General features: G+C 40.3%; 1 long non-coding RNA gene across 1 annotated transcript in view; it reads left to right on the top strand.

Moving 5' to 3' along the window:
- The window catches only part of LOC148186495 (uncharacterized), a 162,179-nt gene that overhangs the window by 4,703 nt on the left and 137,545 nt on the right, over positions 1-19,931 (top strand). The window lies entirely within an intron of this gene.

Here is a 19,931-nt window from a genome sequence, read left to right as displayed (position 1 = left end):
ACTTCTTCCCCCGCAAACTATGCCCCAGGCTTTCAGTTTGTGAAATTTAGATGTGCTGCCGGTGTGCAGGCAGACTGTCTCTTTAATGAGATGTCACACCAACAGCCTGCTGTTGATTCATGTCATGCACACATGTGATAGATGAATACACAATCATGTTATGCACACACACTTTCCTTATCCGTTTTCTCTGTGTTTGGACAAAACAGTTTAAATTTGGACATAGGAAGTCAATGCAGATACAAAATGGTTTTAGCCTGCATGTGCAAAAGTGAACATAGCAAGGCCAATAAAAGATGCAAAAATGAGTTTTTGTAACACTTAAGGCGTCTTTATGAATATGTGAATGGTAGCAAGATGCAGAAAATATAAAGTCCAAACAGAAGTGACACAGCATGAGCGAGAGAAAGAGAGAGGGAGGGGAGTGGCCAAAAAAGAGACACAGAGAAGGAGGGGGTGGGTGGGGATAAAGGGATGCTTGGGACAAAATGTTCTAATCCCAAACCAACATCACAGAGTCACTCAGGGATTTCACATTGTTTCTGTTTTGGGACGGGGACGGTCGCCCTCGTGTGACCCAGTCAAGTGGCAGCAGAGATCAGCTGCCGACAGGGGCGGAACAAGAAATATCAGTTCACTGCTGGAGTGTCTGAATCATCTGCAACTAAGTGTGAAAAATAAAAAAGAGAAGCCTCTGGGAGATGAGGGGAAGGACAGGGCAGCTATTAAAGACACTGGCACGTCTATGGGTGTTTTTAAAATAAAGGGGATGTTTTTATCAGATAAAGGACAGTATGAGACAGAGAGGGATGACCTTCTCACATTAAAAGTTTTGCTTGCAAATGAGTTCATAATGGCTCTGTGATTGTCAGTTAACAGGCTTTTGATGTGTTTGCTGGTGCACACAACAAACGCATTTAAACCACTCTGAACCAGTGTTGGGCAGGATGACATTGCTTTGTATTTTGTTACAGTAATGTGTGACTTTGTTCAGTGACAAGTAGTGTAATGGATTACTTTGTAAAATGTACATTAAAGTTAAAGTTGCTCTGTTACTTTGTCAATTTGGAGGTCAACTTACGAATTTACTGGGAGTTTAATAGGGTCAGACTGTTTGCATGCTCTGTTAGTACGTTTTTCTACTTAAGGTAATACACAAAAACATGCTATGCCTCAGTGCAGGCGATAGTCAAGGCCAGAGGCAGTATGTTTTGGTGTTGTCCATCTGTCCGTCCGTCCATCTGTCCGTCCAATTCTTGTCCTAAGAATGAATTTCTTCAAATTTAGCACAGATGTCCACTTGGACTCAGGTTGATCTGATTGAATTTTGGTGGTCAAAGGTCAAGGTCACTGTTATCTTATAAACACAATATCTGGAGATTTGTTTTTTTGTTTTCAAATTTGGTTTAAATGTTCACTAGGACTCAAGGATGCACGTGTTAGGTTTTGAAGGTCAAAGGGCAAGGTCAATGACTTTGCATCCGTCTCAATTTTGGCACAAACGTCCACTTGGACTTAAGAATAAGATGATTAGAGTCTGGTGGTTGAAGGTCAAAGGTCAAGGTCATGGTGGCCACTTATAACAGGTTTTTGGCCATAATTCGAGAATTCACTCTCAAATTTCACTCAACTATCCAATAGGATATAATGATGACATTTCTGGCATTTTATATTCAAGAGGACAAAGGTCAACTGTGCCATCATAATGTTCTGCAAAAACACATTAAAATCCGTGTAACGTGATAATTCAAATGTGTTCTGAGTTTGTCACATCACAGAAAGATGTGTTATTAAACACCTGACCAAATTTGAATGACCAAAAAAATCACCAAGTACGTTAAAGAAGGTCTCAAAATCATGAAAAAATGCACAGTATTCTCTGATCCGAAACGCTGGGGGGCGTGTCTGCTGGAGGAGGGGGGGCCACGCCCAATCGCAGTACTATGCTAATGATGCTTATCATCTTTACACTGCCACATTGTCAGGGGCGGGGTTACGCTGAGTATAGCTCCAGTGCATCATCGAGCTATGGTTTTAGGCCCGCCCAAAAAATCTTGAAACAGGAAATTGGTGAAAAAAAGTCAACTGTCTAACCCCACAATTCAGTACTATAGTAACGGGTCTTTGCAACATGTTTTCAACAATCAGTTTCCAACATTTAAAATGTGTTTTGAAACAAATTTTCACTTAACACGTACTTTAATGATCACTACTCAGTGTCATAACTCGGGAACAGAGGGGGAGACATTTGGTGAGATACTAAACTGGTGACACTAATCTTGAAACTGTGCTGATTGTATAGATCCTCTGCTGCTGCAGGGGAGGCGTGCGTAATGCATCCATGTTTTCACAGACATGGATGTAGACTGCAAGTGCAACTTGACTGGTGCGCGGAAGCATGCAACTGCACGACGGTATGTTTAGTTTTAATATGTTATTTGATGCTATAAAAAGAGGGTAAGACGTCATGATTAACCGCTTTGTGCGTCAGTCATGTTCTCATAACTGATGATGCTGCTCGTAATTGGGTTAGATGTATGCACGGCTGGAATTCAATACCACGGCTCCACGACTGCACAGAGTCTGGCTCCAAAAGTGCAAGATGGCAGCACTGGTGTCCAAGATATTTTGGCTTGATTTTTGTACAGTGGAAGGAAATCGAGACATGTCGTCCATCTTTATGTATAGTTTATGGCTCCTGCAAACCGAGCGTGACGCCACATCTTGTCCTGTTTTTGTTGATAGTATAATGTAAGAGACCCAGTAGCCTACATACACACACTCAGGCCTACAGACGTATATTACAGTATTCACACACAGCAGGGGAGCCTGGTATTGCGCTGTAATTAGGCCCAGTGGGACTGCTCTTCAGTGACCCAGTAGTAGTGTATGCTCCGGACCTTTCATCAGAGCTGTTATCAGTGTTGCTTCTACAGAGTTCGGCTGAATGCTTTACACAGCGAACCACGTCTGTACTGATCACATCTACAGAAATGTGCTTGCTCGCAGTAAAAGTGTCTAAGAATGTATGTCAAAATATTTTCTTTCTCAGCCTTCATCTCTCGGATGAATAAGCTTCTTGTCAGTAGTGTCCTCAAGTGTTTGGATGCTCTTGCAACCATCCCAGTGTGCCTCCTACATCCATTTGTCCATTGTTTCAGTTCCCCTCGCAATTTAGCAATATGCTGAGTACTGTGATTACATATGTTGAGATTATTTACCTTTATTAAGTTATTAAGTCGTCCCAAAATAAGAAAAATTGTCAACATCTGTTTTTTCAAAAGAAATAATGTTTTAAAGATATTGATCCTCACTTAAATGTAGCAAAATGTGTCTTGCGGACCAAATATTTGATTGAGTTTGCTACCAAAAAGTGAGCTTGTTTCAGCAATTGTTTATGATATAATAATAATTTAAAAAAATATTTTAAAAATACCCAATACTTAGCGTCCGTGTGGCAATACAATATTGCCAGACAAAATAGTGTGTTGCTTTGATTTTTCCCAACCCCTAGTATGGATAGTGAAATGTTTTATATATATATTATTTGAAACATTTATAAAATATATTATAAAAATATTTTTTAATTGAATGAAATTACAAATCAAAATATTTACATCGTTTTTATATTTATCGATTTATTTATTTTAAACAACTTAAAATTAGGATGGGGTTAGTTAAAGTTAAAAAAAAACAACAACAAAACAACACAAACACAAGGAAATTACCTGAAAAAGTATATAAAAATATTAATAATTCTGTTAAATAAATTTACATATTTATTTGATTATATATATGTAGTATATATATATATATATATATATATATATATATATAATTTTTTTTTTGACAGTTTCCCTAGCTTTTATAAAAAAAAGAAAAATTTTCTAATGTTTTCAAAAGAAAGCTTACCAAATTGCTCAGATTCTAAAGTTTTATGTACTTGTGAAGGCGTCTGAACGCAGCACAAGAAAAGTGACGTCGATCCATCTTTTAAAGGGTTCAACAATACAGATTTTTCTGTTACATGGCCCCCACACTGAAAGCATATGATATTTATTTAGTTATATTTTGAAAGCATCAGGTTTGTTGTTGGCCTAGCGTTACAGCGTATTACTTTGAATTGTATAGTGACAGTTTACACTTCACACTGTGTAATACTCACAGACCTCACAGCTCAGTATTGTCACTTCTCAGTTACTAAAATATACATATAAAAAAAAGTAGAATCATTAATTTTCTGACCTCATGTGCCCTAGAGAACACCAAACCAGAAGCCAGACTGTTTTTGTTCATGTTGTAAATATACCAGGCCTTTCCTCATTGACCCAGACCGCGTGGCTATACAGCCACTGTAAATAGCGCTGTTTCTGCTTACGGCCACAATGACTTCACAGCCCCTGTTGCTGTGGCACCGGAGGGGCCAACGGATACAAGTCTCTGCTGAAATGCTGTAAAGCTCTGCAGACACTGGAGGGAGTGCTAGACTACTGCCCGTCTTATTGAGCTGAACAGAGAAACTTAATTTGAGCTCTGAGTTGTTGCTCTGAAGTCTGTTGTTGTTTATATACACAAACAGAGAAACATTTAGACTCAGAAGCACTGACACTATATGCCAAACTTAAGGGGATTATTTTAAGTGGGTAGAGAGGAATACAAGTAAAGTATTCCTTATTGATTAACTTGATTAAATTCAGCAGCAAGTCGGTAACTGTGTCTGTCTGCTGTTTGGTGCTGAGCAGGTCGTGTACTGTGCGTTTATAAAGCTTGTTCACTCAGACAGCTGCCTGCTGTGGCTGAAAACAACAAATATATTTTGTCTTTCTTTTCCATGCCTCTGCGCTGGCGACAACTGTGGCTGGAGGCTTTTTGTTTTCAGGGTTTTCTGAACATACATTCATCCATCTATCAATACACAATATCTTATCTTTAGCAAAATTCTTCAGTTTTGGCACCAGCATCCACCATGGGATATATATAAGGATACACCGATTAGAGTTTGTAAGTTCAAAGGTCAAGGTTACTGTGACCTCACAAAACATGATTTTGGCCCTAACTCAGGAATTCATGTGCTAATCATGACAGATTTCATACACATTTGTAAAAGAATAAAATGATGACGTGATTACATTTTATATCCAAAATGTCAAAGGTCAACTTCACTGTGACTTCATAATGTTCTGCAAAACACTTTTCTGGCCGTTATTAAACACGATGACTAAGCCAGGCTATCGTTTCAAAAATGTTGATACCAGTACCCTTAATGTAATACTGACACTAATAGAGTACCTCAGGAAGGGTGTATAAAACAGTTAACAGTGCAGTTAGAAATAAAATAAAATAAAATATATAGAATAATATGATATGTAGAAATATAATAAACATAGATTTAGAAATATTATAAGATGCAAGGTAAAATATCAGTGTCAATGCATATCTTCAACCCAATCATCACAGCTGAAAAGACATAAAACATCACATAGAATTAATCAGCGATTTGCAGAAACACAACAGCTTTATTTCAACGAGAACTGTCCTCTAATGTACGATACATTAGATAAAGGTTATTTGTCTAATTGGTTGAAAATTTACTTGAGAAATATTGATAAAAAAAATTGACTAAAGCTTTCTGGTAAGTCGGTTTTCCTATACTTTACTTTAAAAATAAAAGTACATATTTGAAGAATGTTAATGCCAGAGATGGTTTATACATTATATTTTCAAGATATTTTAAAGTTGCAGCACATGACATGGAGCAAGATGCTATTCTAACAAAACATTTTTGCAGTATAAGAATTTTAGGAAGATTTTATCAGATGTCAATATAGTGATAATCTCCATGTCACCTAAAAAATACGCTTTATACTTTTATAAACTCCTTCAAAGTCTTCGCCACATATATGATTGGATAGCCATGGATATAAACTGCAACTAATTGGCTAAAGCAAACAGTCTCGAGGCATTGCATTTGCATTTTTGCTTTTGGTGCTTTCAAAATAAACTTCAATTTCAACACAAAACTTTGCAGAGTGGGAGGGACGGTGGTTGTTATTGTGCACCTATTCCTGTTTGCTACCATCTTAGCATCTGAGTAATGTTACATAATAAGTCCCTCACTGAGACCCTAGTTTAGCACATGGGGGCATGAGGTAGTTGAGAAATATTCACGCCAGATAGTTTCCCTGACAAGTCATCGTCTTTTAAAGACTATTCCATGAATAGATACAATTTATGGAATTATAAACAGTTTACAGTCCATTCATAATCGGTTAATGATTTTCGACCAACTTGATCTTTAAATTATGACTGAAGCATTGTTGATCATGGTTTTAACTTCGGTTCATTTCAGAGAGTCCTCCGGGGTTTTTATGCTACACTGAGCTTCAGTATATAGAAGATATTAAGGTACATGGAAAACAGGGTTGCTCCTTTTCCAGCATATACTTTTTTTTACACACCCTAATGCATATCATAAGGCTAAGGTGTCTGACCTTATTTCAAGAGAAGCATTACATAAGTGTTCACGACTTGAAATGGAAGGAAATGCCTGGGCCTGTCACAGACAGAGAACGAGATGCAAGTTGCAGTCTCGACTATTTTTGGATTGCAGTCAGGTCCCTTTCTCCACAGTTTGTGCCTCTCCGCCACGAGAGTATGAATATTAATCGATGCTTTTATCGTTTGTTATGGAAAGGCTCCCTCTCCGTTTGAATGGCAGGAAAGCCATAAACCTGTTTTTCCCTCTGCTGTATTACCATATGAGTCGGAAACATTTCTCACGAAAAGAGAGCAGAGGACTTGTTTGAACATAAAAGCGTCTGTGTGGAAGGGAAGCTGGGCTTGGCGGGTGAATAATTTGTCCTTTCAGATTTGTTTAGAGAGGCGATGATTAGTAATCAACAGGTAAAAGGGAAGATAAATGACGTATCGCACAGACAGGCCTTTGTGAGGCATTTGTCTGTTTACATATATGTGTGTTGGCTGCAAGACAAATGCCTCTAAGCTGGCAACAGCCAAAATCCTCACGTGCAGCTCACGCCTAATCAAGGCTTGTGTCTTTGTGCGTACGTGTGTGTGTGTGTTTGTGTGTGTGTGCATTTATGTGTGGCAGATCCCATGACGTCACGCTTTCGTCCTGAGCAGCTTAGGCAGCATGTCAGTGTGTATTAAACATCCAAATCACATGACGCTTGACCTGTGACCTCGGCGTGTCCTGCACCAGTGAGAGGAGACACCAGCTCAGAGTGAGCGAGTGTGTGTGTTAGGTGAGAGAACACTAAGTAAATCCAAGAGGCTGCATATAAAAATGCATAGAGAGGAGAAAAAAGACAGATTGGAGTAAAATAACATGACCAATAGAGCGTGTAGTTCTGTACACGAGGGACGGAGTGAGGTTGACAGTTCTTAATGATGTCCCAAAGTGGACGGCACCTGCCAAGTGTCCAGTAATGGGCTGCTTGAACAGACCGCAGCAGGCCAGAGGGGATTACATCGAAACTTTGCCCAAGGATGTTGCTACGCCTCATCTGTTGCCATGACAACTGGAGCTCCAGTTTAAGGAGAGGTGGAAAAGTTTTCGTATTAATTCATGAGGAGACGAGATGTCTTGCAGCAGTTATGAATGGTGACAGATGACAAAATCTGGCATCCTTTCATTTATTTTCTTTTAACATGTCAAGCTGTCTGCATATTATAACATGACTGCCTGAATGAATCTGCAGTGATGTTGTGCCTTTCAGTCAGTGTTTACACATCACTCTCGTTCTCTGCACTAAGTGGTTACTAAAAAATGTGGGGATGCACAGATTGTGAATTTCTGGGCGGATACTGGTGTTTAAAGTAACTAATGCTTTTGCTTATGTTGTTTATAAAATCTACAATGTAAAAATATAACTGCACAAAGTCACTCAGCCCTTAATTACACTCTCTCTAAATTTCAATCATACACATTGATGAAACAAACTTCAAAATAACCTTCTTTCACACAAAAAATAAGTGAAAAATATTCAAAATATTTTAGAAAATCTTCAAAAACTAGTGATGCACAGATGTTGAAATTCTGGGCTGATACCGATGTTTTAAAATAAAAATTTGGCCGTTAGCTGGTACCAATAATGATGCTTATATAGTGTTTTTTTTTTTTTTTGTTATTTATTTCCCTCTTTATGCTAGGGAAACAAAGAAATCGATACAATAAAAAAAATACTTGAACTGTTTTAAAACCCTTCATTGCACTACCTTTGAATGAGCAATTTAAAATAACCTTTTTTTCACATGACAAACATTTTTTTAAGTAACTGCTTCAAAATACCCATTTTATTTTGCTGTGAAGACAACACATTTTCCCTTCACACCACAGTATGTATCATTTTATAAGGTTTCACTGAACACGTCATTTGAACGCTATAATTTACCTTTGCCCAATACTCATTTTTAATGATTGTAGATGAACTCAATGCAAACTCTGTGAGCAGTTAGCTCTGTCCACAGCTCGCTAACAGCTAACATTAACTGTCAACACAGATTTCTTGTTCACAATTATCAGGAAAACTACAAGGTGCATCTACTGATATGTCAATAGTGAGTTTACTGCGTCCTTTCATCCCTTTCATCCTTTGTTTGTTTCCTGGACGAAATGATGGTGGAACTACAGAGTGACAGAACAACCTAATGATGGAACAATGTTAGTTCATTTTTGCCACGGCAAAATTGATGTGACTCAACAGAAAAACACCAGCAACTGCCATCGGCAATTTGCTGTAAGACTTCTGGCACGCAACAAGGCAAATATTAGCCTATGCTGATGTGGGGTCGATAAATTGGTGCATCAAAAATCACAAAAAATCAAATTTTTGTTGCATGTTTCACGATCAGTAACAGCTTTTATTGAAACAGCCTGGCTTGATTCTAATAGAAACAACTTTTCGCCAAGCTTACGGGCTTACACGAGTCTAACTCATAAATACACTGTTATACAGATTACCGTGAAACTGCGAAACCTCTCTTAATCACATCAGCAGGTGTGTTCTGCGATCCCGCCTTACATGAATTCATTTAATAGTCAAATATTGTGACTCATTACCTTACATAAAATCCCATTACACATTTGACTTCACGCTTTTAAAATGGCTTGTGTGTATTTGCATCCTCTGATGTGTTCAGTTGCCAGGTAATATGATTTTGTCCTTGGTGGTGTCTGAGTCATTCTCCCATATGGCATTTACCGGTTGTAATATCTTTTTTAATGTCTGTTCGGAGCCTAAATTGTCCTCCTGAACAGCCATTAGTTTCCACCTCCAGCTACAGTCAATTCTGACGTGTGAAAACGACAGCATTCAATCACCTGGGTGTTTATTTGGAGAGGGAGCGGGGAGGTAGTTAGAAGTAAGGAGAAAGGGAGAAATGAGAAACAAAGGAAGTAACTATGTCTTGTTACAGGTGTTTAGACTTAAGTATAAATTTTTTGTCTTAGGTGTGTTTGTGATTTGTGTTTTTGTGTAACACTTACGAGGTGTGCAGCAGCAGATGGCTTGTGCCATCGTCTGCCAGAGCTTCCACTTCTCACTGTGACAAACACACACACACACACACACACACCAAGAAACGTGCACAAACACATGCAACGGCACTCACATGCAGAGTCTACGATTATCCCCCTTGAAGGCTCATCTGCTCAGGATATTGCCTCGGGACAGAACAGGAGCTGAAAATGTTGCAGCAGCTTTACTGTTTACCTTCAGCTTGGTGGCTGAAAAGAGCAAATACAACTGTTGACCGGCTTGCTTTGAATGACACTTTATTAATATTGTTCACAATGACAAGTATAACCTGACAGACTATGACAAGACTGCCTACATTTCTCAATAGCAGAGAACTGCGTGTATCTCCTTGCACAGTGTGTGTCTGAGCAGATATAAGAGATAAAGCAGATATTTTGTAAGGCATTAATGTATCCTCAAGTGTTTATTTTGTCCTTGAAATTTTTGAGGATAAACATAAAAATTGTTTATGTCAGGGAAACAGCAAGTAAAGCGCAGTGGAAAGCTCAACTTTTACTTTAAAAAAAATCTGTCTTGAGCTTAAAACCATAAATGAAGGTAGCACAGCCTACTACGTCCATACTGCCTGTCAACATCACTGAAAGGTCTAAATGTGGATTCATTGATATGTTTTACCCCAAAGCTTAACTGTTCATTGGGCTGTTTATGATTATTTGGGATTTTTAATGCAGACAAACTTGTCAACTCTCTATTAAAATTTCTCTTTTTCTTTAAGACTTTTCATTTTTGGATTTGGAATCTAAAGCTGGCTGAAAACAACTTCAGCTCAGCCCTACAGTGTATAGGCTACACATTTGTACAATTGGAGAATGCAATAATCACTTTAGCCAATAATACTCAACTTGATTTTCCCAGGGACCAATTTTGCAAAGTGACAGGAGGTCAGGGGGAAGTTAACAAGATGCAGATTAGAGTTTGGCCAGATTCTTTGTCAGAGGGTCCAGGAAATCCTCCCCTGGCTCTTCTTTTTTTCGTTAACATCTTGCTTTTGTTGCTGTTTTTATATTTATTTTGGCACTTTATTTCCACCACAGTAAAAATATCCCTATTGGAATCTATTTCTTTTCACTGTGAATCAGAAAATGGTCAGCGAGCCACCCGGCACCATGTGACCTGCATATCCTAAATTGAGTACCACTGCTTTGGGCTTACAACAGTGGTGACTTAAAAAAATATATTAAATTAATAATTAATAATATTTATTTCCATATATTTTTTTATCACAGTAGAGAGGAGCTAACGAGCCACAGGCCGCCTATTGTTGATCTAAGTCAGTTAGAGCTTTACTTGACCTCATAATGTTTCTCTATCAAATGTGTTTTTTCTGGAAGAGCAAAATCCAAAATGCTTCAATGAACAACCCTGTAAGTTCTCATGTCCATACCTATGTTTCTGTGTTCATTTGTATGTGTTTAGTAACATATTCTGCTTTTTTTAAGTGATTCATTAATTTACTTAATTATAGCAGGAATATTCCTGCTATTTTTCTCCGGGTAATTTGTGTGTGAGGCCCATAGTGACAGGTGCAGAGTGTGTTATTGGGTCGGTGAGTCAGTCCGTCTATCAGACTGCTCTTCAAACTGAAAGAGAGAGAGGGGTGGCTAACTTTCATCACCTCACACATTCATGACATGTTTGTTATGTAATAGAGAAAACACGTATGCATATACATAGATACTTGAGGGTATAGAAACACACAAAATGACGTCAATCGCACGCATGTGCAACCTGCAATAGATTAGTTAACTCGCTCAACTTCATCTGCTCCTCACATTAATCTCCAAAATACATACATGCACACACACACCATGTCCTTCAACCCTTGGTCAATATCCCTGTGCTCCTGCCACCTTCACCCTACCTCCACCATCCAGCGTTATTGTGATTCATACTCACTCACCCTTGCGAATCCCTGGCATAAAAATGACCTTGCTGCACTATTTTAGCATTCACTGTTGCTGTAAGCCTGACATGGGCTGTTTATAGCTTTGTCCTATCAATAAATGAGGACCAGTCCCCCGGAGCGAACGGGTTATATCATAACATGTGTGAGTGTATGGAACAGCTGTGAGCAAAGCCCGAGCCAGGCTCTGTGCATATCTCCTGCTCTGCATTAGATTTTCCTCTCCTGTGGCGGGGCTGGAACAGAGAACAGGACATGGCAGGCACATACACCTACGATATAAACACATATACACTCAGACACAAAAACAAAGGCTCATTGTTGGGATATATTCACATGCACACACACACACAAGATAAGAGCCAGATTATACAGCAACACATGTCACCTCAACGTTAAACAAAGAAGGGTAAACACAGTGGAAACGAAGGGGAAAATATGCAACCCTGGGGCAACACAACCGTGGAAGGCATTATAAAGATGAAAGAAAAACATTTTTTCCAAAAGACAGAGAAGGTAGATCTCCTTTATGTGCTGCTGTTTTCCTGTTGGCAGCAGTAACAGTGGATGGGGCATTAGGTGGAACCCTTTCCTGCTAATCAATACAAGTTGTTAGAGCCTCTCTCTCTCTTTTCCTTGCGCTTTATGTCTCTCTCTCTCTCTCAGATCCATTGTAATGCAGCACAGAGCAGTCCACACATGGCCGTTACAAAGGCTGCTTGTACTCTAGTAGACCTTGGGCTGGGAGCCTTTGTAGCGAAAGTCTGTGACCTCACTCGTTCCTTTTATTACACGGACACATACACACAAACATGCTCCTGGGGGAAAGCATACGGAGGCGGACGCTTTGTGAAAAAAATAAATAAAAAAAACCCACACATCCGCCGAGATGTAATATTGGTCTATTTACAAACATAAGCTCATGCCCCTCGGCACATATAGGTGCATAACGGCGAAGTGTCGACACACCAAGACACTCACACAAGCTCACTGTGCCCCAGTCCAGCTTTTCACAGCACTAATGGCCTTGGTGCTATGAAAGCACGGAGCAATAAACACAATGCCGGCCCACACGGCATGTGAGTGAGTAGGCTGTGAGTTGTGTGCTGAATGGATCTGTGTGTGTGTGTGTGTGTGTGTGTGTGTGTGTGTGTGTTTTACGAAGGAGCCATGCTTTGTCACAGCACTCCACACACTGAGCTTCCAGAAAAGGCCATGTTTCAGTATGGTTTTGTAAGGACCTCGCCACCAGGGCTCAAAGAGGACGACACACTGTAGCTCAGTTCACATCCCGTTTAGGTTTATCTCTGTGTTTTTATTGTTGTGTCACTCTGCTGCAGTGAACTCATTGAACTCATAATTGTGGGGTGAAGTCTGATTTATATTTTGTTTCTTTCTTTTTTTTTTAAGCTTCGCTAGCAGTGTGGCTTTACGGATGGCAGTGTTGGTCTGTCGGCTCTTGGTTCTTGAAATATCTAAACTATGATGTGGACTGCCATGAAATTTTGTAGTCTCCAGAGGATGATTGTATTGTCCTATAGTGCTGCCAGCAGGTTACATTTTCCAGTTATCCAGTTAAATAACTTAATATCTACTGCACATTTGGGACAGGCATTCACGTGGCCCTCGGGATGAAGGGTAATCCTTAACTGATAACACAGTGACCAAACTTTGATTACCATCGTATTAGTTCAGGGTGCAAGAAAAGTCATGGATGCTGTATGTAATGTACCAGTGTTTCCCATAGAATTACGATCTGTGTGATGGTAGCTGCCAAGGGGGGGGTGGGGGACGATAATTGATCTGTTGATTAGGTCAGATTGATGGCTAAGAGTTAGGACTGCCCCTTTAAAGTCTGAGATTTGAATCATCAGGACACCCCTCAGCTGACTGAGATGGCTTTATGTTGGTTTTTTTCCATCCATCCATCCATCCATCCATCCATCCATCCATCCATTTTCTTTCGCTTATCCGGGGTCGGGTCGTGGGGGCAGCAGCCTAAGCATGGCTGCAGAGTGAGTGCTCTTGACTTTCACGCTACTCTTTGTCACAAGCATATGCATGCATGATGCAGTAGCAGGGATGAAGAAGGGACTTTGCACCTTGGGCTCCAAGATAACATTATCTTCTCTCTTCTGCATAGAAGTGGTGAATTTAAAGCTCACAGCAATGTAATATGACTCATTCTCTTGCTTTTGTTTGATATCTGTATCTGCAAAAAATATTGTGCATATCCAATCTGCCGTTAGCGCTGTTAGTTTGTTTACATGAACGCTGCTGTGACACTGAACGTCCCTCTGGAATATGGAATATGGAATATATTATATGGAATAAAAAAGAATTGTCAAATATTGACATTGAATGACAGAATCTTATTTGACTGACATAACTCTGAGTTAGGTATAGCCCTAATGAGAGGAGCAGCTGCTGCAGAGGTGAGCAAACTTTTAGACCAAATGCAATCAACAATTAAGTTTCACTTTCACTGCACCGGATGTTCTGCTGCTCCGTATGTGCCCAGAGTACGCTCTGTGCTCAGGGAGAGTGGTGAGGGAATAGACTAAAATAAAAAATCAAAACGTGATGGCAGATGTTTTATCTGCCAAAAATCAACAAATATGTGGGAAACCCTGCGTATAATGCTGATCTTACTCCAGCCCAGTTTCCAGAGCGAAATGCAGGCATTGCACGTTTCTGTAAACCATAAAAATGTTACATTTGTACGTTTTTCATATCATTATATCAACTTTGTAAATTGGTGTATGAGGTGACTTTGTCAAGGGGAGGTGGAGTGGATAGAGAATGGCAAGTCAGAATGGGGAAAAAAAGTTTCTGATTTTGGGAGTCATTGTGTTTCCAGTGGCTTTGTAGGCACCAAACGTGAATGTTTTGAAATGACCTGTTGCTGTTTTTTTTTCAGTGTCTTTCTAGGCACAAAATGTGGTTGTTTTTTACCACGGCATTACTTGTGCCAGTCTAATGGGGTATTTAGAGCCACAACACAATCTTTTCCTAACCCTAACCAGGTGGTTTTTGTGCCTAAACCTAAACACATGTTAACCACAGTATCCACTACATATTGAGATGCAAATATGATGTATCAGTGGTTTTCACTGAAGTTCAAAGCCAAGTTTTTTTTGGCTACTGGGTTGTATACTCATAATCTGTAGAACATTTACAGCTGTAGTGCTTTTGGCTAAATTAAGAACAAAATAAGCAATTGACAGGGAATATTTGAAAATATTTGTTTGTCACAAGTGGAAAATGCTGGATTGGTGTGGATAGAGGGGAAGAGCGAAAAACAAACGATGCAGTTCACAATCTATCCACACTGGTGTGGACATGACCTTAGTACGGAGTGCCAGACTCTCTCTCTCTCTCTCTCTCTCTCTCTCTCTCTCTCTCTCTCTGCCTCCCACACACACACACACACACACACGCCAGGTTTGCGTCTGTTTCCCATGGCCATACAGTGACATGTAAAGCAGCTGTGCTGGCAGTTGTCAGTGTAGTAATCAGAGAGGAGAACAGAACAGAACAGGACTTCAGCAATAATGCCACAGTGGGTCTGTCTGTCTGTATGTGTGTGTTAGAGAGAGAGAGAAAGAGAGGCAGAGCCTGCTGAGCCAGGCCTCTCATTATGTGGGATGTAATCTGAGCTTTCGGGGCCCGGGCCGGCCCTCTGACTGCGCTGAATGGGGGGACGAGCACCGGCCCCCACTGTCTTTCCTGTGCTTTCACTCTGCTTAGCTCGGCAACTCTGATTATAAACCGAGAGGGTGGGGTGGCCGTTTGGGGCGGGGGAGTGGTGGAGGTTTGGGTGGATCAGGGGTGGTGAAGTTTAGGGCTGGTATGGGTGTGATGGTAAGCTTGGTGGTAACAGTTTGTGGGTTTCCTGAGTCTGTCTTGCTGAGCCGGATAGTTTGCAATGTGTGGTCTTATCTTCATACAGTATCAAAACAAGAAAGTATGAGATTGAAATTACTTTCCACTAGGCGTGGGCAGTATGTAATATTTCATACCTTTATTCCTTCTGGAAATGTCATCGGGGAATACGGTACAGTGTTAGCAACACACCTTACTTTTTAGAACAGACCCTCAATAAATGCTGTAAGAATTTATTTATATGTCACATTGTACTCTGTAAAATGGCTCATCTAATGTTAAGTTTAATGTAAGTACTAAAATATTATTTAAGGTATATTATTATTATTATTATTATAAAAAAGAATGTATGGACTCATAAGTAATCCCTCTCAATCATCACTTTTGACCCACTAGAAATGTGTGGCAGTGTGTTTATCTGCAGAGACCTTGCCCTTTGTCTGTACTTTCTTATCACCTCCACCAGACAAACTACTAAACCAATCATGCTGTCATTGACTGCTGATTCCTCACTGCTCTTAACGGGGCAGTGGGGGCCACAATTCCTAAACAAAATCACGTAACAAAAGCATACAGCAGTAAGATTTCCTGCAATTGAAAAGAGTAAAAATAAAAACAAAAAAAAGACCACACTGTTGCAGGCCATATTTTGGTCTTCATCGTGGCTGACATAGAAAGGTTTGGTCTCATTTTGAAATTCATCTGCAGATTAATTGTATACATAATATGTTATGATCTCGTAAAGTTACACACAATACGAGATGAAAAAAAGCTCTGTTTTGTTCTTGGCTGCCCTTCTGACTTTTAGGGAGTCTGGTGAGACAATTCCCTCGGGCGCAGCTGCACCTTGTGTATTATCTATAGTGGCCGTGATCAGCTCCGGTAGCCGACTGGCGGAGATCTGCACTCCTACCAATGCACATTTCTAGCTTTATTGTTATTTTGCTTTGTTCGGGACATTCCTGGGCTCAGTGCTCAGGTGAGGTTGAGACTTTTTAAAAAGGTAACTACCAGGTGCCAGACCATAAGCAGCACGCATTTAAGAGGAAGCTACAAAAATGGCGCACCAAAAAAAAAAAAAAAAGCAATTACAATGAGGCAAATCACCAAGCAGACACAGCTAGGGTTGGCTTTCACTTTCGCTGGCGATACTGCTTACAAATGGTAACCGACAAATCCTGCATAGTACACCTTTAATTTGACCCTTACTGATATCATCTATGGATTTTAAAGGCATCAAATCCAGTTGTCCAGGTGCTGTAACAGAGGGGCAAGATGGTGTGTGTGTGTGTGTGTGTGTGTGTGTGTGTGTGTGTGTGTGTGTGTGTGTGTGTGTGTGTGTGTTTGTGTGTGTGTGTATGACTGCCAAGGTGTGATGCTGAAGTCCTCCTAGCCCAGATAACCTTGGGTCACCTCAGACTAAATGACCGCTTCTGCACAATAGAAATGATTAATGTCCACCTTCAATTTCACACACACACACACACACACACACACACACACACACACACACACACACACACACACACACACACACAAGCACATGTGTCAAGTCACGTGTATTGCACATGTGTGTGTGGTATTGGGGTGACCACCTTGTCCCTTGGAGCTAATGAGGCCTAGCGACCAGTGTCCCATGGTTAGATGTGTACTTGATACTGGGGCATTAGCTAAATACAGCAGGCACACCCTTCATTTCCCCTGGCACATTTTTATCAAAAGACTATGTATTATACGTCTTCCTACAGCCATTATAAGCACTGTTTACACACTGGAAAACACCCAGAGGAAGAACTATCTGGGTCATTTGAAAAGCACATCACCTTTTAAGCAAATTAAAAAATAGAATAAAAACAAAACTAACAAAACAGCTTTAATTGCTGGAATTCAGGAGGTAAAAACTTGTAAGGTGACCCCGTTTCTCAGTGGCAGAAGTGGGTCTCTAATATGAAATGAGTACAGGGGTAGGTTGTGTGTGTGTGTGTGTGTGTGTGTGTGTGTGTGTGTGTGTGTGTGTGTGTGTGTGTGTGCGTGTGTGTGTTTTCTCATGTGATATGTGTGTTTTTGTGTAAAAGGGGGCGGTGGTTTACCCCAGGGGAGCTCTCTGCCTACCTTTATGTTCTCCTGTGTTTACTTTCTACCAGTCGTAATTGGAGGAGTGACTCAGTCTGATGTTCTCTGGGGAACAAATTATTAATTTGTAGCCATTTCTGCCAGACTGCAGTTTCAGTCATGGATGTAGATGCGTAGAGAGACAAAAGGGAAATAATTTGGGCAAGTTCTTGAGTGTGTATTTATGTAAGTCCTTTGACTTGTTTCACTCTGAGTGATGTGTGGTCTTAAACAGGCATTGACATGGAGTGTAAAGGGAATACATTTTATTCGTCTTCTCAGTCTTTTTCCCTGCCTTGTTCTGTATTCTACCTCTGTACTGGAGTGTGTTTGTTGGAGTGAGGAGGGTGGTGGTTGGCAACCCACACTGCTTGTGAGTCAGCTGAATCACTTACACTTGGCACAGCATGTCATTTGAGAGAGAGAGGGAGAGGCTGCAAGAAAGCTGCGAGGCTCATGACAGAGGGCACAGAGTGAATAGTGACCGAGCGGGGGAGGTGGTGAAATATGTGTTCCCAAAATCTGATGGGTGTAGCGGGTGAAAAGATTGATGCGATAGCAGGTGCGGTGTTTACTGAGTCACCGACTACACTTACAAGAGAAACAAGCTAATTGGGAGAAATTAAGGTGAAGGCAGCGAGCTGAAGAGCATGTTTAGATGCAGCTGCTCTGTAATCTGATTTGCCTCCATACGGCTGGCGTTTTTACAGCTTATTAATTGGAATAACACCCTTTGGAGGGTGTTGGAGTGACGACACATAGAGGGACCACAGAATTACCGTACCCCGAGCATACGTACAAATATAACAAAGAGGCTACAGTAGAGTAGCAGTGGAAACCAGTTAATTTTGTGTCGTTTCAGTTTAAGTTTTAGTCAGACTCTGGGATTTTTTCATGTGTTATGGATACAAGGATGCATCACTACCAGTGAGGATAATCTTCTCTTATGTTCTTCTGCAATTCCACCACAATACTTTGGCTGAAAAAGACCAAAATAAACCTTGTTAAAAATCAAAATGGCCAAGAAATCACCCTAGCTCCCTCTGTGCACTGTGTGCTGTGCTAAGTCTCATTTTTATTCCCTTAAGTATAAAGATAAATACTCTCATTTTGTGACCGTCACTGCCCACATACATTTATGTGTCCTTTATGTTGACATAGATACATCCATAGATAGTACAAGAGGTTAGAGTCTGAACGACAGTGGAGGAGGTTGTAATGTACATTTTAACAGAGGCAAACTGCAGGAGTCTGAGGCCATTAAATGCACTGTGACATTTAGATGGAGAGTTATTTTCATTATATAAGCAATTCTTTCCATTCTGCCATTTTTAAATGTCTTTGACATGTCCCACAGTTGTATCTTGCTTGAACTATGCTAAATTGTCCCCATAATCTTCATACACAGAGGTGTTTTAGCACTGTTTCATCAATTATCTCCATACCAGTCCGTACTAACAGGCTGGAAAACACATATCACATTCATGTACACTGGACATGTGCGTGCTGATGTAAACAGGGAGCAGTTTGTCTACTCTGCGGTTGGTCACTTAGTTACAGAAAGAAAAATATGGATTTGGTGAAAAGTAAGACCAGAGATTTCTTTGCTTGGACCGACAACGGGGTGGAACTGATACTGAAAGTAATAAATGAAGATGGTTAAGGCAACAAAAAATGGATTGGGAGTCGTTGCAAAGCAAATGTGGTGACATACTAGAGCGGTGCTAGGAGCATTATCCATGGGTGAAGGAAGCCATGGCAATGGAAAGGAGCACCCACCATAGATGTTTTATAAAGATGGACAACATGACAGCTCCCCTAAAGTGTAGGTGTTCAATATTGGTCGCCCCCTAGTGTCTGACTGCAGTATGGGTCCACCTCTCCATGTTAGTGAATGGGACACAGGCCAAACTAAAGACTCAAAGTTACACACCAAATACATTTTTCCAAAGATGGAAAGTAGATGAAAGTAGTTCTCAGCACACTAATGTTTGTTCAAGTGTTTGTTTTTATGATAAGTTCAGTTTTAATGAGTTATTCAATTCTACAAAAAGGGGATTTTCCACTGTGATTTACAGCTGTCCGTGAGCTCGCATTCAATGGGGGTGCTTGCAACTGGTCGGATGGGTGTTTAAGTAGGGGCACGTTGTCCATCCTTATATTCAGTCTATGGTACTCACACAAAAAGGATTAAATTACAAAAGGTATGCAGACCTAGCTTTATTAATTTGCCCTACTTTGTTGTGACTGTTAACAACCAATCAGGAGGTGAACATGGGTCTCTGCACCATCCTTTTCATGAGTCTTCCTTTCCGCCTGTCCAGACTAAAACCCAACCGTGGAGTTTTCAAACTGACACTGAGTCAGCAGAGGTCTGTTTTAGAGTTTCTAAAACACCAGATTGGTGTGGATGTGAGCGTTTTAAACCCAAAATATATATCAGTGTGGGTGCAGCCTTAGTTTACATTTGC

Source organism: Plectropomus leopardus, chromosome 18, assembly GCF_026936395.1.
Source record: "Plectropomus leopardus strain MGB_pleo_1.0 chromosome 18, ASM2693639v1, whole genome shotgun sequence".
NCBI lineage: Eukaryota > Metazoa > Chordata > Actinopteri > Perciformes > Serranidae > Plectropomus > Plectropomus leopardus.
This window is presented reverse-complemented; position numbering and strand designations above follow the sequence as displayed.